This window comes from Miscanthus floridulus, chromosome 1, assembly GCF_019320115.1.
Source record: "Miscanthus floridulus cultivar M001 chromosome 1, ASM1932011v1, whole genome shotgun sequence".
NCBI lineage: Eukaryota > Viridiplantae > Streptophyta > Magnoliopsida > Poales > Poaceae > Miscanthus > Miscanthus floridulus.
Window position 1 is genome coordinate 104,895,133 of NC_089580.1, and position 27,513 is coordinate 104,922,645.

At 44.0% G+C, this 27,513-nt stretch overlaps 1 pseudogene; it reads right to left on the reverse strand.

Moving 5' to 3' along the window:
• Nucleotides 1-1,008: 1,008 nt before the first annotated feature.
• On the reverse strand, nt 1,009-26,723 carry LOC136460947 (tropinone reductase homolog At5g06060-like; annotated as a pseudogene).
• Between the last annotated feature and the right edge of the window lie 790 nt (nt 26,724-27,513).

The window sequence follows — 27,513 nt, forward strand, 5'->3', positions numbered from 1 at the left end:
ACCAGACCAACGTTCATGGTTTGAATATCAGGCAGCTTTGCTTGGCGCTCTACCGCTCCCAGTCCCAGGCCTATGATTCTGAGTGTCTGGAGCTCAGATCTGTGCCTTTGGCCCTAGAGCTATCTTGAAGGGCATCAACCAGACAACCCCTCACACAAGAACCACGCAAAGGATCACGGCTATATCCCAGTGTCTCACTAGTTCAAATTCACGGATCATTGCTTGGTTCAAACCCGGCAACACTACTAGAATTAAACCCAGTAGAGGGCAATCGACAGTGATGAAATTATCTACCACTGCCGGTTCATAGATTCGTTAGTGATAGGACCACTGCCACTACCCAGTTAAAACTAGACCTTTGAACAGTTGATCCTTCCATAATAAACAAAAAAATTCCCCACCAAATTGTTGATGTGTTTATGAGTACAAACCAAACTTTTTTTATTAAATCTAGAAAATCAATGGTCCAACTAATGAAACATTTGGGTAGTAAGAAAATTAAGCTATAATATGTTTATGATTAAAAAATTCTATAAACAGAAGAAAAAATCTATCAAAAATCTATTTTAATTATATATTGTCAGCGATCTATGTTTGCTCGTACAATAAATCTATCAAAATATGTTTGCTCGTACAATAAGTCTATTTTAGTGATCTATATTGCAAGAAAGGATACTTCCTCTGTGGCTAAGTTTTACAGGCTTCAACTTAATTTTCCAACCTTGAATCACTAATTCATCCAATAGTCGCATAAATAAATGTTATTCTAAATTCATTTAGATAACCATCTTAGTTATATTTTTAACAAAAAAAGGAATTCGATGTGTGAGTTTATCAAGCAATACAATTGCCGAGAGAGTGAAAATGTAAAAATACATTACTTTTAGGGCTTCAGTACCACAGATTAATTCATACTTCTTGTTCTTATAGAATACAATGTCTGGTTCATGCAGAATACAGAAAGGCTAGAGTGTAATTGTGCACCCTATACGGCTAGCTCTGTTTATTCTAACTTTGATGAATTTCATTAGCAGTGGTGGTTTCCACGACATCGAGGAACATATTTTCTTTCTGAGTTGGATAACACCCATTAATAGTCATGCCTCCATCAACTGAAATCGTTTGGCCTGTAATATACGTCGAACCAGGCATGCAAAGAAAAGCAACGATAGAAGATATTTCCTCTGGTTCTCCTGCACGCCTGAGTGGAGCTCGGCTCAAGATATTGTCCCTCAATTCCATGTTTGAAAAAACCTGCACAAATAAAGAAAACAAAATGACAGGCCTCATGTCTTTTCCTCAAGATATTGCAGGTCCTGTGTTACTGTGTGGCGGGAACATATGCATGTTGGCTACGAGAAGAAGATGAATTCAGCATATTCATACAAAACAACGAATTTCACATACAGGTACAGCTTAGCTATAGATTTAGCATTAGGAAGCAGGAAAAAATTTCGTACATCTGAAACAAGATTTTCTCGGTTTTGGATCCTTCACAATTAAAGTTGGGTTCCAAGTGAGATTTTGGGAGGATAAGTGGTTAGGATAGTCACCTCTGAAGGAACAATATCTTTGCTTATATATCATCGCTAGATACAAGCAAGATACTATAGCTAAGGGTTTTGGTACATCACCCCTAAACATTTCATGGAGGCGTGATTTGATTGGACCTAAATTAGTGGCTTGAAATGAACTTCTTTCACGCATTGCTAATATTAGACTTATACAAGAGAATGATGTGTTCAGTGGAGAACTTGGACCCCAAAGGGGAAGTTCTCGGTGAAATCCCATTATTAAGCTATAACTCACATGGAGGTTCCCAACTTAACATCGTTTGGAGGTTAAAGGCTTCACTGAAGATCAAAATCTTTCTTTCGTATCTTTGTAGAGGAGTGATTATAACAAACGGTGACTTAGCCAAATGCAATTGGCAGCGTAGTGAAAACTGTCGTTTTTGTCACAAAATGAGACAATTAAGCACAGGTTCATTGAATGTCATTTTTTGCCCATGCGGTTTAGAGCTGCATACATGTTGCTTTAAGCTTTTCTCAACCTTGTATTATTTATCATATGTTTGGGAGTTGGCTTCGGGGGTTTGGAAGAGAGGTAAAACCTTTAGTTCTGCTAGGGGCGGCAACTACTTGTTGATCGCTTTGGATATACAGAAATAATTTGGTGTTAGAAAAGTAACATGTTTATTCTCCTTTTTAGATGATACATTCAGTTATCCGTTGGCTCCGCACTTGGTTAAAGAAGCTTACTTACAGGCTTTGGTTGCAGCGGCATCGCAACGATTAGCGTAAGCGATCACGATGTTTTTCTCCCAGGCACATAGGTGGCGATCTAGTCTTAGAATTGATAGTCATTAGAGTGCCAGAATCTCCTTTATCTTTGTTTAGGCTGTGTGCTTTTATGTAGAGGCCAGAAGTGGGTTCACGATTTTTTATCAACCCGATGTAATGATTGTGAATTAATAAGAGCCTTCTTTTATAATAAAAAAAATCAGATTCTTCTATATTACAATTATGAATAAACATTGACTATTGGGATATAGTATATTTTTCAACTATTAAGGATTGGGTGACTTTGTTCAGTTAGTACATTTAGATAGTCCAGTTAGTTGAAATTATAAATCAAAACAACATAGCAACTGCAAACTATCACTAGAACTGAAATCTTTTGTCAATTGGGCAATGCAGCCTCAATCCAATAGTATAGAATCATCTAAATTCTATGCAAATATGTACAGTATATTTCGCTAAGAAAACATTCAAAACATAAATTTGTGCATAATAAAAGTGTATTTATTTTGTGCCAATTATATTTATAGCAACTTATACAAATATGGGTTCACTATATTGCAATAAAACCATATCTAACAGAAGTAACATTATCAAAGTTACTGCCAACTACAGAGTATAGTTATTTACTCTCCAACTGCACCAATGATAATATGTTGAAAGCTATGGCATATTCTGAAGGTACTATCAGTGTTATTCTAAACGCTAAACAGTCGGTCACCTACCGTTTAGCCCATTATTTGGGCAAAACGGGTGTTTAAACGGGAAAAACGGCCGTTTAAACGGTCAAACAACCGATTAAACGGAAACGGTGTACCACTGTGTAGCGTTTAAATGATGTGTAAACTGACTAAACAGCCATTTAGGTGAACAGTGGGTACTATGCAATGAAGCATATGTATGCAGACAATTCTATGATTATTATGTTAATGAAGGTCAGGTAATCTCAGAGGGAAGTGGTATAGACTATTTAAAGCTTATTGTAATATGCAGTAAGTAAATTTAAATATGAGATAATAATACAAATGTTTTTAATTGCTATAATAAACTCACTGATCTAGTCCAAAACATAATAAGATCAATTGACGTAGTGGCAAAGAGACCCTTACTCCTTCTGTAAGTGAAGTCGAGATGTACCCTGGCGCAATAGAGTTTATCCTTATGTTGTCTTTTGCCCACTCGCATGCTAAGTTCTTTGCTAATTGGTTCATGACAGCTAAAAATACGCGCAAACATAGTTATTCATGAAAGATGCACTGAACAAACGTTGCTCAAACATGAGATGCAAATATCAAAGAAACAACCTGTATATAGCAATGTATCTGTTACCTTTAGTCATTCCATAAATTGGTCCGCTAAATAAGGCTACCACTCCGGCAATTGAAGATATGAAAACATGCTGCCTGACCCAGAGGCTTTCAGAAGTGGATGTGAAAGTAGGGACAAATGATATGCAGGTTCAAGATTAGTGGCCATAACAATTGAATACACCTCTGCAGAATGCTCTATTGCTGATTTCCTAATGCATATCCCTGCATTGTTTACCTAGAAGATAGATATACGTGGTCAAATTATTCAGAACGTATAGTTATCGAGACGCACCATGTTCGCTGAAAATAGAAATGCATTGGTAACAAAATGGGAATACACGTATTGATGCTGAGAAAATTGGTCAAATTTCTTCCTTTAAATGTTGTTGTATGTTATATTCTACTCCTCGGTTCCAAATTATAAGTTGTTTTAGATTTTCTAGATACATGTATTTTACTATATATCTAGACATAATATATATCTATTTGAAAAGCCAGGACAACTTACAATTTGGAATAAAGGAAGTAGACAACAAGTGCTTCTTTTTTTTTATCTTTCTATAATTTTAATAAAACATATATATACAAACAATTTATGACAATTGTCTATGATAAGTTTTTGTACTTGTGTATATGAGAGTGAGTGTGTGTCGTCTATGTGTAACACCCTAAATTTTGAATTTTTTGGAAATAGAGCTAAAATGATTTAATTTGGAATTTTGTGCTCATGAAAATATAGAAAAAAATTTCTCATTTAATTAAAATTTATCATAAGGCTTAGCAAAATGTTTATGCAGATATGCCCTTGTATTTGATTGAGGGGTTTAAATTGCTTTTGCAAAAGGAATTAAAAATGGTTTTGAAGTAAAAGAAAAAGGAAATTTAAAAATAAAAGAATTTAAAAAGTTATAAACTTTATTTTTGAGAGCCTACTAAAATTTTCCATTTTTATTTGAATTGAAAAGAATATTTGAATTAATATTTAACTTGATTTGGTTCAAAGAAATTTAAACCATATTTGAACTGGGATTTGAAATAAGAAAAGAAATAGAAAAGGAAAAAAAAAAGAAAACTCTTCTCCTCTCTCTCCCTTTCGGCCTTCATGCCTAGCTCTCCATTTTTTTCCTTCCCGAGCCACTGCTTCTTCTCCCCAGTTTTTCCCCACGTGGGCCGAGCCGGCCCAAGTGCTCTCCCCCGTAGCCTGGCTCTCTCTCTGTTCCCGCGCGGCCTATCCCTCACCTTCTCCACTACGCGGCCCAGCAGTCATCCCAGGTCGGCCCAAGCCACGGCTCAGCCCCGCGCGCTCAGCCCAGTTCAGCAGCCAGCCGGCGCCGCGCGTCCCCTTCCTCTCTCCTGCGCTGACAGGTGGGGTTTCCCTGTCAGGTCTTCCTTCTACCTCGTCACCACGCCGGACTCTACCGCCACCGCCGAGAAATCCGTGCCCACGCTGACTCCGTCCTTGCGTTGGCGTGCGCAGCAAGTCCGCTCCGCCCCTCTTAAATAGTAGCCGCGCCCCACGCCGTTTTCCCTATCTTGCCATAGCCAGCCGCCCCGCCTAGAAGCTAGAGAGCAGCGCCACCGTACACCGCTGGGACTCCACCACCGACGCGCATCGACTCTGTGCCTTCTCTGCCGCTAGGAACCCTCTAGGTGAGGTCGCCTTGCTCCGCTCTTTCCACCCCGTGCCTTTTCCGTTCAAAACCGTGGCCGTAGGCCTTGAATCACGCTCGCCGCCGACCATGGCTTCCACCGCGCGGGGCACTGTAGCCGGCCAGCTCTCTCCTATTCCCCCGTGATCTAATCAGCGCCGTCCAAATTAGATCCGACGGTCGATATTTCATAATACCCCTTCACCGGTCAACATTGCAAAAGAGCCCCCCAGTTTTCTATTTTCGAACCCGCAGTCCATAGCACTTTTTCTAGAGTACGTTTTCTTCTTTAGAAAGCGTAGTTCGATCGGATTAGATCCAAAATACGTTTTCACTTATTTACAGATTTACCACTGATTTTGTTTTAGCCATAACTTCTCCGTTTTAACTCTGATTTGATCCGTTCAACTTGCGTTAGGTTCGTATTTATGTTGTTTACATGTTCATACTATTGTTAGATGTGATTTCAACTTTTAAAATTTGAGGTTAGATTTAATCTATTATTTTATTAAAGGAAATTTTATTTAACTCATATCTTCTACGTTTTAGCTCCGTTTTGACCCATTTAAGTTGCGTTAGATTCATAGCGACGAGATCTACGCGTTAGTAATAGTGGTTACCATGTCACTATTTCTGAAATTTCATGGTTTAAACTCTAATTTGAATAATAATTATGCAACAAGATTTTATAGATAAAATATAATTTGTTTTACTTTAGTTTTATAATTCAAATCTAAATTTGATTTAATTCAATTTATATAAGCTTCTATATAGTTAAAATAAATAAAGCCTATAGTTTTCTTTTCCGCGTATAAAGTAAATCTTTCGGTAGTTGTATCTTTCTAACTGTAGCTCCGATTAGTGTGCCTCTCACGTCTGTGTGTTCGTAGCGATGCGTAGAATTGTATTTCAAACTCTTTTTCTTATTTTTCTATGATTGGTGTACTGTTCTAATTTAGATTTGTTGTTTTCTTAGTGTATGATTGTATGGATGCTTGTGTGGTGCTTTATGATTACGTCCGGTCAGTAAGATATACGTGGTGATCAAGAAGAAGAAGAAGAACGTTGAAGATTAAAGCTTACCGAAGGATCGGTGTTTTAAGGCAAATATAGTATGAGATCTTCCTTGTTATTCTATATACCTTTAATCATTTAATTCATTCTGCATGTGTCTACCTTGATTACCACTAAGGATATCCTAGTCTTTTGCACTTGTACCTTGATACCTTTGGGTTATTATATTGGGTAGGTTTGCTAGTGCTCAACTATAACTATGATCTTGTAACTTGGCTAATGGTAAATGCAATAAACACTAAAAGATACTTTTTAACAACATGGAACAAGGGGGCTAGAGCATTGGGCTATTTTATGGTGCTCTAGATTCCTCTCCCTAAGGACTTATCTGTAAGTGATCATTCGGGACTTACAGTGTATTTGTGAGGGCTACATGGCTCTGGCTTTAGCTCAGTATGAGGACCTTTTCTAGCTTGTTAGTGGTTACCTTTATTGGCATAAGAATGGCTTGTTGAATCGGGTATAGTGCGGCCTCTGTCCCCTTGTGTATAGGCTGTGCGTGATTGCCATCGAGAAGGGGGGCTCTACATCTGTTTGTCGAGTGAATCTAATGGCCCTAACTTGTTAGACGAACCTTTAAAAGGCTTCATAGTGAACCCTGCCGACCTTCCTTGGTAGTGGGTCAAGAGGCTGATTACCTCGGATGAAAGGGTAAATCACGACTCACAGTGAAAGTGTACAACCTCTGCAGAGTGTAAAACTGGTATATCAGTCGTGCTCACGGTCACGAGCGGCCTTGGAACCCTTACGGAATAGATGATGAACACTAATGATACAGATGCTGAAGATGCTCATGAATGATTACTATTTATGCTATTCATTATTCATGTTTACCTGATCATGAGTTTATGGGCTTGTGATAAACTTGTTGCTACTCCTATGCTAAAATTATGACAATTAAAAGCTAATCGTAGTTAAACCAGTGTCAGCCTTTTGAGCCTCATGAACCCCATGTTATATTTGTTGAGTACGACATGTACTTACACTTGCTTTACTTTTCAAATATTTGAATGAAAATCCCGGATGGGTACCAGATTGCTAGAGTTTGGAAGAATTAGGCTTATGATCAACCAGTCAGTTGTCTCTATGGAATTGGAGTCTTCACCCGAAGATCGGAGTTGTCTTTCCGCTGTTTGCTATACAAGGTTATATTCTTTATACTAAGTATGTTATATATATTTATTGAGCATTGTCTTTTGATATTACCTTTATTTGTAGCTATATGTGAGATTTGACTTCCTGGGCTTACATATGGTATGTATCTGGTTTTGTTCTTAAAACCGGGTGCTACAAAGTGGTATCAGAGCAATGTTGACTATAGGACGTAGGCCTAGTAGAAACTAGTCGTTTTAAGGTTTAGAAGTTGCTACAAAAATCTTTGTTCTATGAATCTTGGTATTTTCTTCTTTACTATATCTATACCCTTGCTATTCATCTCTACCTTGGTGCTTTTATTTTGATGTCTTTATTCTCATCTTCACTCCTTGATTTGATATGCTTTTAGAACTATTCCTCATCACCTTCTTGCATAATCTGAAGATAAGTCTTAGGATTGTTATCCCTAGTACAATGAGAACGATAGTATCGCAAGTTGAGTCAATGATTGAATTATGCACCTTTAATGTTTGTTGAATTATCATTATGCTTATGACTGTTTTGAATCTATGTAATGATTGCAATGATCTTGTTGCGTGTTTCCACAATTTCATTTAGCTTATAGGCCTAAGGTATAAGGATTAGTGAGATAAATAGTCGAGTTTTGGTTTTCTTCTGTTTTCCCTTTCCTGTTTTTTCGGAGCAGTCTACACTCTTCAGCTTATATCTCTAATCTTAGATGACCAAAAATCATGAGAAAATTATGGACAATAGTAGACTTCAATATCTTTCCCCGAGCAAAAGAATCACCTTGATAGCTATTTTGGTTATGGAGTTATGAAAATCACAAGGCGATGCAACTGTGCTGTTTGGAATCTGGAGTAGTTTTTGTTGTGCACTATTTTTGACCAAGTTAACTGTAGAATTTGGAAAAGTGTTCTATAAGGAAGTTGTGGAGAATTTTATAAGCTTTCCAACGGTATAAGCTACAACTTCATTGGTGTTGGGTTCATAAACTCGGGGTCCCTCATAGACCGGCTTCCCAACAAAAGGCTCGGCCCAAGCAGACAACGAGCAACTCATAGGCCGGCCCAAGTATCTGAACAAACAGGTCAGGAGGGCGATTTAATCACTGACCGAAGGGTCTGTCTGAGGAGGAGCGGCACCCGTTTTCCGCCTCCGGCCCACCTTACCGACTGGAGCGCTCGCTCTGACTCTAGCTGATTCCGGACATCCTCTCCGACCGAAAGGCCTGGCCCAAGCACTACTTCTGACTCTGACCCCGCGTCTCCGACTGGGGTACGTAGAAGCCCTGCTCATCGCTCTTCTCCGACTAGCGCAACCAGAGCTGGCTAGGACCAACCGACCGGGGACGCCCGCCCGGAAAGGACCAGGGAACGAACGGAGAAAGCAAGGCAAGGCGCTCAAAGTCAAAACCACGATACCAGGGACCATACCATGTACACCTGCAGGAACAGTGCTCTGCAACCGCCCTGACACAAACAGTGTTGTAGGTGCCGACATTTTCCTCTACAGTATTGTGGGCGCCGATTGAACTCCCATACGGTAAGACCCCCACATGCCTCTGGGCATTGACAATGTTGTGGGCACCGGGATTTACCATACCGAGCGAACATGGTGAAACTTCTCACATGCCTCTAGGCATCAACAGTATTTACAGGTACCGACATCTGCCATACCCGAACAAAGACGACATAACCTCCCACATGCATCTAACATCCAATAGTGTTGTGGGCACCTACCATCATCCTATACCCACCGGCGTGGGCAACAAGACTTAGAAGCATATGTACTCTCTCCCTCTCACTTGTAAGGCCATCCCCTTCATCTATAAAAGGGGATGCACTCTCTCCCAAGAGACTCAGTTGATTCAAGTTCATACAAGTTAATCCAGATCGATCAAGTTCACTAGCTCACAACCACAGATCTGCCAGGTTTGGACCTCAAGCACACGCTTGAACACTTAGCTCATAGGGGAGCTCCTATCACTCTTGGCCCTTCTGACCAGAGCCGACCAGACCTCTCGTGTACCCCATCTTTTTCCTTCTTGTTTGTAACCCCACTGCAAACTTTGAGCACCTAGGCTCAGGAATAAAGTCACCGACCGACTCAAACTAGATGTAGGGCACGTTGCCTGAACCAGTATAAACCCTATGTCATTGAGTGCTAGGCTACCTCTGATCACAACGTATGATAAAACTACAAATATTTACTTGTTGGTCACTTTCTGCACCGATAGTTGGCGTCGTCCGTGGGGAAGACGCTATACGTTCAACACTTTTTTGGTCATCGGATGGCTCACTTTTCTGCCACCCTCGCCGTGGTGGGCTCTGGCGACTCGATTCGCTTTGGCTCACTGGAGTTTCCCATGCTCCCACCTGTTGGGATATGGGTTCCACCCGTCTTCGAGCCATCCTAGGCCTTCCTCCTCGATAGCCTAGACTTCATCGCCGATCGGCTTGGTGTACTACACCTCTGTGAGGAGGCACTCATTCTGGCACCCATCAGAGGGGCACCCTCCATTGACTCCAGGACACACGACTTCGAGAATGTGGCATCCGTGCTTCATTCCGAGCAAACTCTCTGCTCAAACCCTGCTGTAGGTAATGTACATATTGTTATTTACTTACTATTCTCTATCTTCCGCCGATTACCCAGAGGGACCCTGTTGTCCCCAACGCGACCGCCATATGACCAGTTCCCCTACGGCCTCACGTCTCCCGCGGACGCGTACGCCTAGAGGCTCCGAAGGATGCCAATGTCGCCCCCTCTCACATCTAAATTCATGTGGATGGCGAGCTACGCCCCCACCTATTTCCTCGACCTCATGGATGATAAATTTTGAGAATGACGGCTCCAGTATCGGCGATGTGGCGCCTAGCCACCGCCCGTCCCGGGAGTGCGCTATGGCAAACGCTCTGGGACAGCCACCGGCGGTAACACAGTCCTTGCAGACTCACGCCCCTCTAAATCCTCATGCGGAGACCCCCGAGCTCGCACGCGAGCACAGCGAGGAACCACGACAATAGTGGCTACACTAGCCACCGGCTACGCCAGCGTGCTCGGTGCACCACACTACGCCCTGTGCGCGTAGACAAACGAGCGGCGCCTAGGGGCACGCTCGTTGGGTCCAGCACAACACCATGGACAGCGGAAATGATCCCCCATAGTTTGCTTGGGCCAATCAGAACATCGCCGCTACGGCAATGCTTCTGCGTGGCTTGTCCGAGCTGAATGACCTTCACGAACAGGCGATCCATCAGAACCTCTAGGCACTAGTGGAGACCACCGTCGTTCAACAAGCAGAGAGCTCCATATCGCGACGCCGACTCATGGCCTCACTCCCCACTGAAGGAATGGGGATGCAACAGATGGGTCGCTCCAACCGCTCATCGCTACAACCACCGAGTGTGGCACAAAAGGTTGCACCCATGCCTCATCTTGACTTGGCAAATGCTCTGCACCGACTGCCTACATACGCATGGCTTGGGCCGAACCAAGATGCATGCAACGGCGACTGGAGTCTCAGCCCTGATGGCCTAGGACCACAAAACTTTGTCCAACGCCTCCAGCGAGCGCCGCTCCTGCCGCGCTCCAACGGAGGCCAGGGCAAAGGTAAGGCCAAGCACCAGGATCAGGATGAGGGCCCCTCCACGTAGAGGGGAAAAAAGAACATAAAGGATTGCCGCCGACCGGCCAACTCCACGTTGGTTGCCACAGCTGATCACGCGGGCACGCATCCCCAGTAGGACCCTCCGGGCCACTTCCATGAGCTCATGGAGAGCCCATGCACCAATCATGACTACCTCATCAAACACCTCTACAAGGATTGCTAGCTCCTCAAGCGCCTTCTATGGTAGGCCGATAGCCCAAAGGAAGAAAAAGGCGAAGAAGCAGCGATCGAGAAAGGGGGCGTAGCAGGCAAGGATCCGGATGACTAAAGGTTGAAGTGATCCGACCAGGCCTCTACCGACTGAAGGACAACAACGATGACATTCTCTCCGAACGCTTGGAACAACTATGTCATTTTTCTTCCCCTAAGCTTCAGTCTTACCATTGTTTACTTAGCGTATGCTCCTATAAAACACCCTGACCCAAACACTTTTTAGCCCGATGCGCTCGGGGGCTCCACTAGGGGACACTACTACCTATCTATTTTGTTTACTATCATATGGTGAAATTCCTTCCTACCTGATCAAAAGGGGAGTTCGTTCCTTTAATTTGTCTTACATAGCTTTGCTTTAAAATATTTCGACCAATCGTACCTCGCCTTTTCCTATGGTTACGAGCAGCTGAGCCTCACGGGCCATGCCCTGGGCTCCCAAGGTTGCAGCCTACGAGACAAACGAGCAGGTACGAGAAAGAAAGAATAAAAAACAAAATTATGCTAAGGGAAAACTAAGGAACAAAAGGGAACAAGCTTCCCCGAATGGAGTGACTCCGTCACAGAAAACGAAACCAACTGTAGTCATTAAGCACAAAGGAATGTTTACACGGGGGCTCCCCCATGAACTTAAACTTTTTATGTTCACTAAACTACTTATATTTTACAAGCTATTGGGTTAGCTTGGTGGCATCTGCTGTCAGTGCGACCAGCGAAGGCGTGGGCTGCTCACTCCTCGGTGGCACGACATTCGGCTCGGTCGAAGCCGGGGCGATTTCCACCTCCGACCTAGGCTCCGTACCATCCGCAGGCCGGGCAACGTCCTCCCCATGCATGCTTCTAGCCATGTCTTCACAACGAACGTCCATCACCCACTAAGCAAAGACTTGCTCTACCACTGATCTTGCGTGCGGCAGCAAGCTCTCCCTGATCAATTGGATATCCTCCATGCTCATGCCATCAGCATACCCACTGCAAATAGTAGCAAAGTCTAGGTTCGGATGATGTGTCGCCACCGAAGTCAACACCCCTGATGCTCCGTAGAACAGCCCGCTCATGATAAGGTCTCGGACCGCATCTAGGACCTCCGCCAGCTGGATGGCGGGCGCGCAAGTACTTGGCGCTGACCCGAAGACCTCCAAGACGACGAGCTAGGCAACGTTGTGGATCTAGTCAAGTTCCCCCTCGAGAGCATGTCACTCTTCACGGGACTTGGCCATCTCCTCTGCATTCTGGCTGAAAGTCACCTTGATTGTCTCCAGGTCCCACTCCAGCATCTTCACCCTTCTGCCTAGCTCTGAAAGAAGGGCGACAAGCTCAGAAATAGGCTAAAGGAAAAATCCAACACGACGAAAAATAGAAAAGGTATGTACCGATGCAGAAGTTCTCAAGGGTGGAGAATTCCTTTGCCTATTGGGCCACCTACTCGTGTAGCCAGGCGCTTGCCTCCTCCGTCCCCATCACCCAGCCCTGAAGCATGAGCACTTCATGGTCTGCCTCTGATCGGGCCTTCCGCGCCAACTCTAGGGCATTTCACTCTGACGCCAAGGTGCTCTGCTCCAACTCAAGGCTCTCTAGGGATTTCTAGAGCGCCACCTCGATGTCCACCAGGTATGTCCACAACTCCGCCTCAGTCTCTGCCTGGTGGGCCTTCACCACCTCAAGCCCCTGCTCGGCGACGGTCGCCCACTCTACTACACGCTGCCCCTCCACCCGTGCCACGATCACCTCGGCCGCCCAGTCCTAGGATTCACGGCGAGCGGACTCTAGCTGACACTCAAGCTCAGCTATCTAGGCATGCTCCATTCAGAGGAAGCGGGACTTGCGGGATGACATCCCCTTCAGACTCTATGAAAAACAAGCATGCTAAGGCAACCAACAAAAGATTCAGAGGTCAAGGACAAGTACGGGAAACTCACCTCCATGATAAGCTATAGGTCGACCTCGACTAACTACTGAGCGGACTTAACCCGCTCCTGGACGTCTTTGAGCTTCGCAGATAGGTTGGTGAGTTTGGACACCATGGCATGTCCTTGCTCCCCAAGGATGTCCCAGAGCTGACCCTCTTGCGAATCCTAAAGGATGAACCGTACCTCTGTCGGGTCCTCGTGGCAGGGCCACTCTAGGTCACCCTTCGGTAGCCCACTAGAGGGCCCCACCTCTGACCAAACCACCACCAGCTCCCGTGATGACGCCGGCGGCTCCACCATGACTTCTGCCTTGTCGTCAGATGGGATATCCACCACCTCGAGTGCGCAGGCCACTACCGGGCGTTCTGACTCCATCCTAGCCACATCTCCCTCCAGCACTTTCGGCTCTAACCGCAAGGGTGAGCCATGCAGCTCCCCGACCGGTGAGGCAGGAAGCTCGGTCTCCCTCTCCTCTTTTGCCGTGCTTGTGGAGGAGGGGCCATGAGAGTTACCTCTGACGTGACCTCCGCCGTCAGCACCGGGATCACTGCCAATGCCGCCGCCGCCGCTGCCACTGTACCAGCAATCGACCTGGGGGGCACCACCCCAAGAAGGGAAGGACTCACCACCGCTGCCCAGTTCCCCCCACCACTCGCCACGACACGCTGTAGTGTGGGCCTCTAAGCCTCCTGCATGGGAGTTGGGGCAATACTCAATCCCATCATCGCCCGGCCACTGACAAAAAAGGCAGGTGAGTCAAACTCCAAAATAGACTCAACAACAAAAGATCGAAAAGAAACAAAGGAAAACGTACCGAGAGGTGAGCGGTACGACTCTGAAGGCAAGATCTGACATCGATGGGCCTGTAGGACAAGGACCGCTCCTGGGCTACAACCCATGCCCCCTCAGTTTAGCTAGGGGCGGAGTCACCCCAACCAGCTCCTGCTCGGCCTGCAGGTTGCCATGACCCTCGGCTCAGGACTTCTCGACTGGAGCAGCTAGCGGGGCTTCCTCTAGTTGCGAGTCACGCAACGCACAAATGCTAGTCCGCTCCTCGGACCGCTCGGCTTGCTCAACTACGTTCGTGGCAAGCAGGGCTTCCTCTGGCTATGAGTCATGTGTTGGCACCGGTCCCTGTGACACACAAGTGCCAGTCCGCTCCTTGGACCGCCCGGCTTGCTTGGCCGTGTCCGCGGCAGGCGGCGCCGGGACCGGCGACGCCACCAAGGGGCGTGGTGACCATGTTTGCTTTGCCTCCCATTCACTGATGGCATCCATGCTCGCCGCATGCTTCCTCAGCCAGGGAACCACCGCACGCCACTCTGCCTCCTGCTCATCACCAGCGGATGTCGCCGTAGGGTCGCGATGCTCCGTCGAGGTCACAACGACCTCTCGACTTTCCTCCTCGGAGAAAACCATGTCATCCACATCCATGGGATCCTCTGACGTGAGCTTTGACTCGACATCATTCCTACATTCCCTGGCCTTCACGCACGGGGCGATCTCCTGCTCCTTCTCTTGCTTCTACTGAACCTCCCTATTCTCTTCTTCCTCCTAGCATCTGCCGCATCCTTCTAGGCTACCTACCAGGCCATGCCCTTCGGTCCCTTGGGAAGGTGCGGCTAGGACTTGTAAACTCCAAGCCCGAATGGAACGGGTGGCCTAAAATCAAAAAATAGGAAAAGCAGAGGAAGAATCACAAACAAAATAAAAGGGAGCATACCAGTCTAGACACGATCGTGGAGTTGAAAGGTGCAGGCTTCCCTTCGACCCTCTCTTTGGGCTTCAATTGCAGCACCTGGCCAAGCCGACTCTAGACCTCGTCATCCGGCAGCTCCTCCGGTGACGCATGGTCCGGGTCCGACGGGCCACTGTACATCCAGATCAGCCACGTCCTCTTCACCAACGGTGCAACACGGCGGCGATAGAGGGTGTGGAACACCTGCACCCCATCAAGACCGTGCCGTATGATCTTCCAGAGCTCCTCCTTGATGACCTCCACCTTCTTCTTCTCTTTACGAGCACAACCCTACTACCAACTATCCTGCTTCTCTGGGCTCCCACTGGTGAACACCGGGAATGGCGCCTCCGCCGAATTCCTGATGTAAAACCACTGCCCATGCCACCTCTAGTTGGAGTCATAGGGGATCTATGCGGGATACGAGCCTCCCGCACTCAGTTTCCTCTGTAGGGCGAAATCTCCCACCGGCACAATCTCGGCTGGATTCCGCCGTCAAGGCTCTCCTAGAGAACTGCCATCAGATGAAGTCCACGTGTGGCTCCATCCCGAGGAAAGCCTCACAGACGGTGATGAAGCCAGCAATGTGCAGCACCCCTGTTGGATTAAGGTGTTGTAGCTCCAGACCCCACTCATTGAGGAGCCCGAGCAGGAACCAGTGCGTGGGGTATCCTAACCCATGCTCATGGAAGGTGAGAAAGGACACCACCTTGTTAGGCCAAGGTTGCGGGAACTCCTCCCTCCTAGGAGCCCTCTAGTGCGCCACCTCCTTTGGTGGCAGGAACCCCTTCATGATGAAGGCCTTCAACACCGACTCCCTCACAGTGGACGACCTCCAGTCCAACATTTTGCTCCAAGATCACAAAAGGATTTGTGAGTTTCTTTTTCTCTTCTCCCTAGCTCTCTCCCCTTTCTTTCCTATAAACCACCGCAGCTCTCAAGAACACTCTTGACAAGAAGGAAGAGAAAAGGAGGCGGCAGATGAGGAATAGGCAAAAGAACAGAGCGAAAACCTTGTCCCTCCTCCTACTTAAGGAAAAGGGAACAGCAGCTAGGGGAGGGTGCGCCGATCGGGAAAGGCAAAACGATGGAGCAAAAAACCCTCTCTCTTTCCCATTTAATGCAGATGAGACGCACCCTGACCAATGAGACGTGGCCTACCCGACGGAATAGCTCCTGATCAGACAGGACGTGGCCTGGGTATGGCCCACCACTACCGCACGCCAGCCACTACCACATGCCAGTCATGAGAACCCAAGCGCGACTGCACGTAGGCGGCCCTCTACTTCCCCAGGCGGGACTTGGAAAAACCCAAAATGGGATCTCTGCCGGGAGAGACCATCGGGTTTTCTAAAAGTTGATCGAACAGCTCAGGAACACACATCGAGAGACAGGTAGGGAGCAAAGGGATGCCTCATGTAGGCCATGCCGACTTTATCAAGAACGACAAGCATGGGTCCCGGTCGGACATTTCCGACTATAGCTCTTCAAACACCGTCACTCGAGTCATCAAGGTAACACTACCAACCCATGCTATTTCTTTATTTAAATCATTTTCATACATCCATATGCACATTCATTCCATACACCCATGTTTCCCAGATGATTCAGGCCCTGAACCGCTTGGGGGCTCAAGAACTAAGCATCGCACGTCAAGCGAAATGCATCACAATGCTCCGTGTTGCGTCACAAAGCGGCAGTTGCCTCATTCAACATGAGCAACAATAGAGCCAGGGGAGAAAAACATAGATGAGCCCCATGCGGCCCTCGTCTAGTCTGGCAGACAGGGTCATCTCAACCTTCTCGTTCGATCCTGAACCTCTTGCCAAGCCCACAAAATCTCCATCGAGGAGAGGCCATTAGGCCACCCGGGTCGGTCTCTAGAACAACCCAGGCATCTACCGAGTTATAGGTAAAGGAGCAGTGGAATGTCACAAGAGGACTATACCGACCATGTCATGATTGATGGACCTAGATTCCACTCGATCATACCCATTAGCGAACTCACCGAGCGCGTCACTTGAGCCCGAGCGATCAGGACAAGCAACAAATCTCAGCCCCTCTGGTTGTGAGGAACCGAGGATAGGGTAACACACACAACTCACACCGACCCCTACTAAGGCCCAACAGGGCTCGGGGGCTCAAGACACAAAATGCCTAGGACTACGACCCTAAACTCGCTCCATCCGGTAATGCTTCTGACTACGCTCCAAACACCTAGGTCTATGACCCCAAACTCGTCCCATCCGGCTTTGCTCCAACTGCGCTCAAAACACCTAGGTCTACCACCCCGAACTCGCCCCATCTGGCTATGCTCCGAACACCTAGGTCTATGACCCCAAGCTCGCACCATCAGGATCTACGAGCTCCGGCTCACCTGATCCCAAACTAACTAAACTAACTGCCTCGGTTGCATGGGCTGCACCGAGGCCAGGATCCATGACTCTGACTCGCTCGATCCCATGGCATGCACCGATGCCAAGATTTGCAAGCTCTGTCTCGTTCGATCCCTAAAAAACTAACTACCTCGCCTGATCCCACGGCGCGCATCGACGCCAGGATCCACAGCTCCGTCTCACCCAATCCCTAAAAAACAACTAACCACCTCGGCTGCACAACGACGCCTTGGTTAAACAACTCTATCTCAACTAAAAAACACACACACATGTCTGCTAACAAACATGGAAAACCCCCCAGATGGTACTGTCCGAACCGCCCGGGGGATCGGGGGCTACACCCGCGGGTGCGCTCGCGCGCACCCGCCGTCAAGGCAAAAATCCCCTAGATGATTCTGCCTGAATCGCCTGGGGGATCAGGGGCTCTTGTCGGGTTCATAAACCCAGGGTCCCTCGCAGACCGGCTTCGCAACAAAAGGCTCAGCCCAAGCAGACAGCGAGCAACTCATAGGCCAGCCCAAGTATCTAAACAAGCAGGCTAGGAGGACGATACAATCACCGACCAAAGGGTCTGTCCGAGGAGGAGCGGCACCCGTTTTCCATCTCTGGCCCACCTCACCAACTGAAGCGCTCGTGCTGACTCCAGCCAGTTTCGGACAGCCTCTCCGACTAGAAGGCCTGGCCCAAGCACTACTTCTGACTCTGACCCCACATCTCCGACCGGGGTACGCAGAAGCCCTGCTCACCGCTCTTCTCTGGCTGGCCCAACCAGAGCCGACTGGGACCAACCGACTGGGGACGCCCACCTAGAAAGGACTAGAGAAGGAACAGAGAAAGCAAGGCAAGGCGCTCAAAGTCAAAACCATGATACCAAGGACCATACCCTATACACCTACAAGAATAGTACTCTGCAACCACAGAACCGCTAGGCTCGGACCTCAAGCACACGCTTGAACACTTAGCTCATAGGGGAGCTCTTATCGTTCTCGGCCCTTTCAACCAGAGCTAACCGAACCTCTCGTGCACCCCGTCTTTCTCCTTCTTGTTTGTAACCCCACTGCAAACTTTGAGCACCTGGGCTCAGGAATAAAGTCACTGACTGACTCAAACTGGACATAGGGCACGTTGCCTGAACTAGTATAAACCCTATGTCATTGAGTGCTAGGCCACCTCCAATCACAACGTATGGCAAAACTACAAATATTTACTTGTTGGTCACTTTCTGCACCGACAATTGGATTAACAGAATGAGAGTTACAGCTGTTTTACTACACTGTAGTTTTTCTACTCGCGAGGAAGTTCAGATTTCTTGTTCTTGCCCATACACAAGAGACTCATTGGGATGTCAAGATGTAATGATACTAGTTATCTCCTTGGAAGAAGGTGCAAGCTACCCTTCTTGTGTCCCCTAGTCTATCTTTTCTTAAGGGGGGTAGCCAAGTTGAAGAATTTGCAAGATGAAGTGTCCTATGTTCTAGTTTGCGCAGCAGAAGCATGGTGGTACCCAAAGATGTGAGAGAAACTTAGAGTTTCAATGAGGTTTGGTTAAAGATTAAACGAAGGTTTATCCAAGATCATCAAGATTTTGGTAGAGCTACCGGAGAAGTTTCCAAGTTAGTTTGGATCAAGAGACCTTAGCTAAGTGTCTGAAGAAGTCCAAAAAGAGGTTGAAGTAAAACCTATGTATTAGCTTTGCCAAATCAGGACAAGAGCTTCATATCTATAATGATGCACCTTGTCAAGGTGTGGGATGTGTCCTTATGCAAGAAGAAAAGAAGTGGCTTGTTCATTAAGTCAATTAAGAAAGCGTGAGTTGAACTACCTAACATGCATCTAGACTTATCCATTATGGAGCATGGAAGTACTATCTTTCTAGGAGTAAAAGTGACATCTAGGAGGATCACAAGAATTTATAGGACATCTTTACTAAGATGGTCTTGAGCTTGTGATATCCTCGTTAGAATAAAATTGATTATGTCTTGGAAAAGTGCTATCACTTGGAGAAGCAAAAGTCATGGCTGATGCCCTTAGCAACGGAGAATTGTGCTAAGAAGGTTTGGGTGACACCAAGGATTAAGAGTTGTATTCCTAGATCGAGCAACTTAGCCAAAAACATTAATGTTTTGAAGAATGGTGGTAGATTTTCCTTCTGACCAAGAGATTCGTATGGTTTCGTTAGAAGGTGAATATTTTAAGAAAAAGGAATTGATATTACAAACTAAAAAGGAAAGGTGGCCTAGTGATTGGAGATACCTGAGAGTTGTTGGAGTACGTGTCAAAATCTTGGAATCAGTTCAGAAGTTTCTTTGAGTAAGGTATGCAAAGTAACATAGAATCCTCACCAAGACGATGGAACTACACGATGAAGTAAAGAAGAGTCTAGAGACGAAGATTCATCTTAAGGGGGTAGAATTGTAACACCCTAAATTTTGAATTTTTTGAAATAGAGCTAAAATGATTTAATTTGGAATTTTATGCGCATGAAAATATAGAAAAATAAAATTTCTCATTTAATTAAAATTTATCATAAGGCTTAGCAACATGTTTGTGCATACATGCCATTGCATTTGATGTATTTGATTGAGTGGTTTAAATTGCTTTTGCAAAAGAAATTAAAAATGGTTTTGAAGTAAAAGAAAAAGAAAATTTGAAAATAAAAGAATTAAAAAAGTTATAAACTTTATTTTTGAAAGCCTACTAAAATTTTCCATTTTTATTTGAATTGAAAAGAATATTTGAATTAATATTTAACTTGATTTGGTTCAAAGAAATTTAAACCATATTTGAATTGGGATTTGAAATAAGAAAAGAAATAGAAAAAAAGAAAACTCTTCTCCCCTCTCTCCCTTTCGGCCTTCATGGCCCAGCTCTCCATTTTTTTCCTTCCCAGGCCACTGCTTCTTCTCCCTAGTTTTTCCCCACGTGGGCCGAGGCAGCCCAAGTGCTCTCCCCCTCAGCCCGGCTCTCTCTCTGTTCCCGCGCGGCCTATCCCTCCCCTTCTCCACTGCGCGGCCCAGCAGTCATCCCAGGTCGGCCCAAGCCACAGCTCAGCCCCGCGCGCTTGGCCCAGCTCAGCAGCCAGTCATGCCGCGCATCCCCTTCCTCTCTCCTGCGCTAATAGGTGGGGTGTCCCTGTCAGGTCTTTCTTCTACCTCGTCACCACGCCGGACTCTACCGCCGCCATCGAGAAATCCGTGCCCGCACCGACTCCGTCCTTGCGTTGGCGTGCACAGCAAGTCCACTCCGCCCCTCTTAAATAGCAGCCACGCCCCATGCCGTTTTCCCTATCTCATCGTAGCCAGTGGCCCCACCTAGAAGCTAGCAGCAGTGCCACCGTACACCGCCGGGACTCCACCACCGGCGCGCGTCAACTCTGTGCCTTCTCTGTCGTCGGGAACCCTCTAGGTGAGGTCGCCTTGCTCCGCTCTTCCACCCCGTGCCTTTTCCGTTCAAAACCATGGTTGTAGGCCTTGAATCACGCACGACGCCGAGTTCCTCGTCGCCGGCCATGGCTTCCACCGCGTCGGGCACTGTAGCAGGCCGATTCTCTCCTATTCCCCCCGTGATCTAATCAGCGCCGTCCAAATTAGATCCGACGGTCGATATTTCATAATACCCCTTCGCCGGTCAACATTGCAAAAGAGCCCCTCTAGTTTTCTATTTTCAAACCCGTAGTCCATAGCACTTTTTCTAGAGTACGTTTTCTTCTTTGGAAAGCGTAGTTCGATCGGATTAGATCCAAAATACGTTTTCACTTATTTACAGATTTGCCACTGATTTTGTTTTAGCCATAACTTCTCCGTTTTAACTCCGATTTGATCCATTCAACTTGCGTTAGGTTTGTATTTACGTTGTTTACATGTTCATACTACTGTTAGATGTGTTTTCAACTTTTAAAATTCGAGGTTAGATTTAATCTATTATTTTATTAAAGAAAATGTTGTTTAAATCATATCTTCTACGTTTTAGCTCCGTTTTGACCCATTTAAGTTGCGTTAGATTCATAGCGACGAGATCTATGCGTTAGTAATAGTGGTTACCATGTCACTATTTCTGAAATTTCATAGTTTAAACTCTAATTTGAATAATAATTATGCAATAGGATTTTATAGATAAAATATGATTTGTTTTACTTTAGTTTGATAATTCGAATCTAAATTTGATTTAATTCAATTTATATAAGCTTCTATATAGTTAAAATAAATGAAGCCTGTAGTTTTCTTTTCCACGTATAAAGCAAATCTTTCTGTAGTTATATCTTTCTAACCGTAGCTCTGATTAGCATACCTCTCGCGTCTGTGTGTTCGTAGCGATGCGTAGAATCGTATTTCAAACTCTTTTTCTTATTTTTCTATGATTGGTGTACTATTCTAATTTAGATTTATTATTTGCTTCATGTATGATTGTATGGATGCTTATGTGGTGCTTTATGATTACGTCCAGTCGGTGAGATATACGTGGTGATCAAGAAGAAGAAGAACGTTGAAGATTAAAGTTTACCGAAGGATCGATGTTTTAAGGCAAGTATAGCATGGGATCTTCCTTATTGTCCTATACACCTTTAATCATTTAATTCATACTGCATGTGTCTACCTTGACTACCACTAAGGATATCCTAGTCTTTTGCACTTGTACCTTGATACCTTTGGGTTGTTGCATTGGGTAGCTTTGCTAGTACTTAACTACAACCATGATCTTGTAACTTGACTAATGGTATATGCAATAAACACTAAAAGATACTTTTTAGCAATATGGAATAAGGGGACTAGAGCATTGGGCTATTTTTATGGTGCTCTAGATTCCTCTCCCTAAGGACTTATCTGTAAGTGATCATTCGGGACTTACAGTACAGCTGTGAGGGCTATATGGCTCTGGCTTTAGCTCAGTATGAGGACCTTTTCTAGCTTGTTAGTGGTTACCTTTATTGGTATAAGAATGGCTTGCCGAATCAGGTATAGTGCGGCCTCTGTCCCCTTGCGTATAGGCTGCACGTCATTGTGCCATCGAGAAGGGGGCTCTACATCTGTTTGCCGAGTGAATCTAATGGCCCTAACTTGTTAGACGAACCTTTGAAAGGCTTTATAGTGAACCCTGCTTACCTTTCTTGGTAGTGGGTCAAGAGGCTAATCACCTCAGGTGAAAGGGTAAATCACGACTCATAGTGAAAGTGTACAACCTCTACAGAGTGTAAAACTGGTATATCAGCCGTGCTCACGGTCACGAGCGGTCTTGGAACCCTTACAGAATAGATGATGAACACTAATGATATGGATGATGAAGATGCTCATTAATGATTACTGTTTATGCTATTCATTATTCATGTTTACCTGATCATGAGTTTATGGGTTTGTGATAAACTTGTTGCTACTCCTATGCTAAAATTATGACAATTAAAAGTTAATCGTAGTTAAACCAGTGTCAGCCTTTTGAGCCTCATGAACCCCATGTTATATTTGTTGAGTACGACATGTACTTACGCTTGCTTTACTTTTCAAATATTTGAATGAAAATCCCGAATGGGTACCTGATTGCTAGAGTTTGGAGAAATTAGGCTTGTGATCAACCAGTCAGTTGTCCCTATGGAATTGCAGTCTTCACTCGAAGATCGGAGTTGTCTTTCCGCTGTTTGCTATACAAGGTTATATTTTTATACTAAGTACGTTATATATATTGAGCATTGTCTTTTGATATTACCCTTATTTGTAGCTATATGTGAGATTTGACTTCCTGGGCTCACATATGGTGTGTATCTGGTTTTGTTCTTAAAACTGGGTGCTACACTATGTGTGTGAACCTCTTAGTTGTCTGTTTAGCAGGGGGTTCATAGATGGGGTTCATAGAGTTTTTGTATTTTGACATATGTGATTCATTTTGTTGTTCTCCATATTTAGATAGTGCTTCTTGACAATACTCATTTCCTCTTAACATATTAGCTGGTGTTGTCTTGGATGTTTTTGAAGTACTATACACTTTTTTAGGGGGTGCTTGGTTGTGGAATGAAGTGGTCCATCATCATCTCACCCTTTAGTTCTTTGTTTGGTTTATTGAATAAAATGAGTTGATCCATTGCCATCTCATTCCACACGAGCTAATAACTAATACTAGTATGAGGAATGAGGTACTATGCATATCACCCTATCTAGAATGGGTTGATGCCCTAAATCGAACATCCCATTGGGCTAATTTCATTTATGTAGCTATAAGTCTAGCACCGACACTTAATGACAAAAGTCACATTGGGGTAATTTCACTATCACTAGTAAACAAACTGAGTTAGTTAACCTATATTATTCCTAAACTCACAAATAGATCAAAATAGAAAACTATGTAGTAGTTTTAACTATCGACAATTCATAGTCTAGTTTCTACAAGAGAAATGTTTTGCTAAAATAATGAAATAGGTTTACTAACTTTAGAAAGGACAAGGGTAACATAGAGCTATTGGACTAATCTGAATGTGTCAATGAATGATTTATTGACATGAGTATTGACTAAAACATTATATTCATCTACATGATCACTTTTTTTACTTCTTAAATGTGCAGATAAGTTGCATGCCATTTCACTATAGAAGGGAGTAACCAGATGTACAACACCACAAACACTTCTACTGTGGAACAAGTTTAGTGTAAAATGTTAGCAAAAATTCAATGAAGACGCTCACATATACCCTATTAGAAACTAACGGAAATTTGGTGTTTTCTCTAGTTTTCATTCTATCTGGTCTAACTACTTTAGATGAAAATTTTCATGTAAAATGTTTTTGTTGAGCTTATTGGTCAATAGATATCTATTTCTAATATTTTGTTAATTGATTGAAATGCCACAGCTAAAGTTTTCAGTTTCAGCTGCTGAGTCCAAATTAATTTTCTAGTTGCAACTTGCCCCTGCCAATAGATTAGTCAGTCAATATTAGACTAGCAAACATGCACATGTGTTACATGGAACCCAATATGTTCCATCAATGGATGTGAGTTGTTCTAACTCATATGAACATGAGTCATAAATTCAGGTTATATATGGAATACAGAGGATGCTAAGGCAGTTTGATAAATAAAAAAAGCATGACCTAAGAAACACTTTGCTCTTTAATATTAGATATAATTGTAGATATAGATAAAGATTAATGAGACATCCTGTCATTTTATTTTTGGGCTTGTCCTTCATAATTTTCACAACATTCCTCGTGCTTTTGGACAAGACCTTGGCCTTTGTTAATAAAAACTCTCTGAGTAAATGAAATAAATTTTTGGATAGTGACTTTCTATGTCTTGTCTACTTTTCATTTTCCACATGGCGTCCAAGAAACAACTCTAACCACTACTTCACCTATTCCTATATTCTAATAAAAGTTTCTAACCATGTAAATTATATCATGGCATCTGCTTAAATTTATTAGTTGAAGTTAGGGCTCAATTGACACTTCCTAGCTAATGGATTTGTTGATGATAGAAAATGTCAGTCAGCTCAATTCACTTGTATTGGTTGGTTGAATGCATAAATTCACTCAGATTGGTTGGCCAAAAACTTTTCACTTGGAATTGATTTAGTTGGTCAAGTTCATTTCTTTGCTCGGCTTGATTGGTTAAAGGTATATTCACTCGCATTGGTCATCTAAGAACATGTGCTAACTTAATTACATCAAGCTATATGGACACCAAAGAGAAAAAGATAGGATTGCATTTCAAGCTATATCTTATTAATAGTCACCGAGGAAACCACCACCCGGCAACCCCGGATAGTCGCCCGGTCTCGTCGTCAAAATGCCAATGAAAATTTTCTTTGTAGCATAGAAAATACTATGTTTTCTAGGTAAATATTTTTACATATAAGAATCCTGTAGACTCTTAAAAGTTTCTCACTCCACCACTGTTAATAGTCGGTGTATAATATAAATCATTCAAGCATATATAAAAATTTAGGACCACCTAAACAGTGGCATGCATCCCTTTATGTTTCTTTAGGTAATGAGTCAATTTTAGTACTTCTAATTGAAAAGGAGCGGGATTTTGTGTTTGCCACAGAGTCATGAAAATATTGACTAACTTTAAAGGAAAGAGTAAACAACAACTATGACATAAAATGAACACATTATGAAAATATATTCTATGTTATATCTAGTGATACTAATTTGATATCATAAATATTGACGGGTTTTTTTTTTCTAGAAATTCGATCAAAATTTAAAAAGTTTGACTTAAGACAATTATATGCATCTATTTATTCAGAGACAATGGGAGTATATAATTTCCAAGACATTTGTTTGCTTTCCATTTTAAAACTTTTAGAAATATACATTGATTTTAATGTAGAAATAAACTATCTGAACTTATTTCACCTTAACTCTTTTTCTAGAGATATGTACGGTTGTATATTTACTCTATTTTAATTTATGCATATATATGTGCTAACTATAGATTGTAAGCGAGTGACATATGGAGGGACAATCGTTTCAGGTTTCACGATCAAATATCAGGTCTTCTCAGTTTCTAATTTGAATGCTGAAAGTTGTTTTTATTCAAAATTGAGTTTAATTGTGATTTTTTTTACTATGTACTAATTCTTTTTGGAATAACCTTTTATCAGTGTAATCACACTAGCACACTCACCAAACCAAGGCTCAACTCTTATCGTCCATGACACCTCAATATAGCTCTTACAGCTGAAACCACTTACTTTTGTCAAATTGTGAATAAAGATTTAATGTGGAGTCATACTTTCATAGACCTATTATTTACCTACTCTATATCTTTCATAGACACATGGTTAGTTTAGTTTGGATACGTATGAAAATGAAAAGAGAGCTGCTCACAAGGATGTCGAGCTTGCCACCGAATTGGTATGTGATGTCGCGGACCAAGCGCTCCCGCTGGTTTCTGACAGAGACATCGCAGACAGATCCGGTGACACGGCAGCCTCTTGCGTGCCAATCCTTGAGGCGCTCGTTAAGCTCCGCCTCGTCAAAGGTGCACGTGTGCACGGCCGTTCCCAGCGCCACCAGCTCCTCCACCACCGCTTGCCTACACACGCCACACGATACCCGTGGAAATTACTACTACTGGTACATCTCTGTGGGGACGAGACGAGGGAGTCGATCTTACCATTGGCTCCGATAATTTGGCTGAAAAAACAAACTAAAAAACTGTTTTAGTTAATTTATTATAAGAAAAAATATTATTTTAACTAAAAAAATAAACTAGAAAAAACGAATTATAAGAAAAGCGAATAGAGCCTGCCACGGGTGCCACCGGTGATGAGAGCCGTGACCATCTGCCCGAGGCCGCCGATGCAGCAGCCATGTCTTTGCTTGCTGGATAGTTTGATACCACCACATCCTCAGCATGCATATACAGGTGATATTATATATAGAAAAGGAAGTGAAGGTTGTTGTAAAATACTACTCTCAACAACCAATGAATTGCGCGAGACTGAGAGCCTATGCTATTGTTCGGTTTACTGTTCACCTACGGTTCAACTTCAATATACTATCCATTATTGTCCAGATATCTGAATTTCCAAGAAACTTAGAACCTCCGCTGCTGTTCGATGTACTATTCCTACCGTTCCATGTACTATTAATGTTGGTTCACGAGTGTTGTTTAAGTATTTTCTGCTATTCATGTATCCACTGTTTATATAGTAAAAAATACGTCTATTCAGCCTGTTCGTTTGACCGTGGCTTGTCGTAAACGATCGTAAATTTTCAGCCAGAATAGTATTTTTCTCTCACACAAACCAGCCAACAGTACTTCTTCACGAACCAGCCAACCGAACAGGCTGATTGGTAGCAGACGACTGCTACTATTTCCATGTTTTTAAGGTCACGCTTCCACTTTACCCACGCATAAGAAGTCCTACCCAATGCTTGCCAAGTTGCCATCAACTGGCCATAGCCCATAGCACGACAATAATACCAAGAAATGCTTTAACTTCACATGTTCAATGGTTATTCAAAAATATCAGCACATGAAAAAAGATTCATGCTCGACCTCCGCAAAGAAAAAATATTACAAATTCCTTGTACCGTTTGCAAACAAATTTACCAAAACATAAGCACACAGAAAGGAGATTGTCCATCTCCTACTCCACGTCTCCACCATCTCAAACGAAAAAAATATATAAAAAAGCCTCTAATCA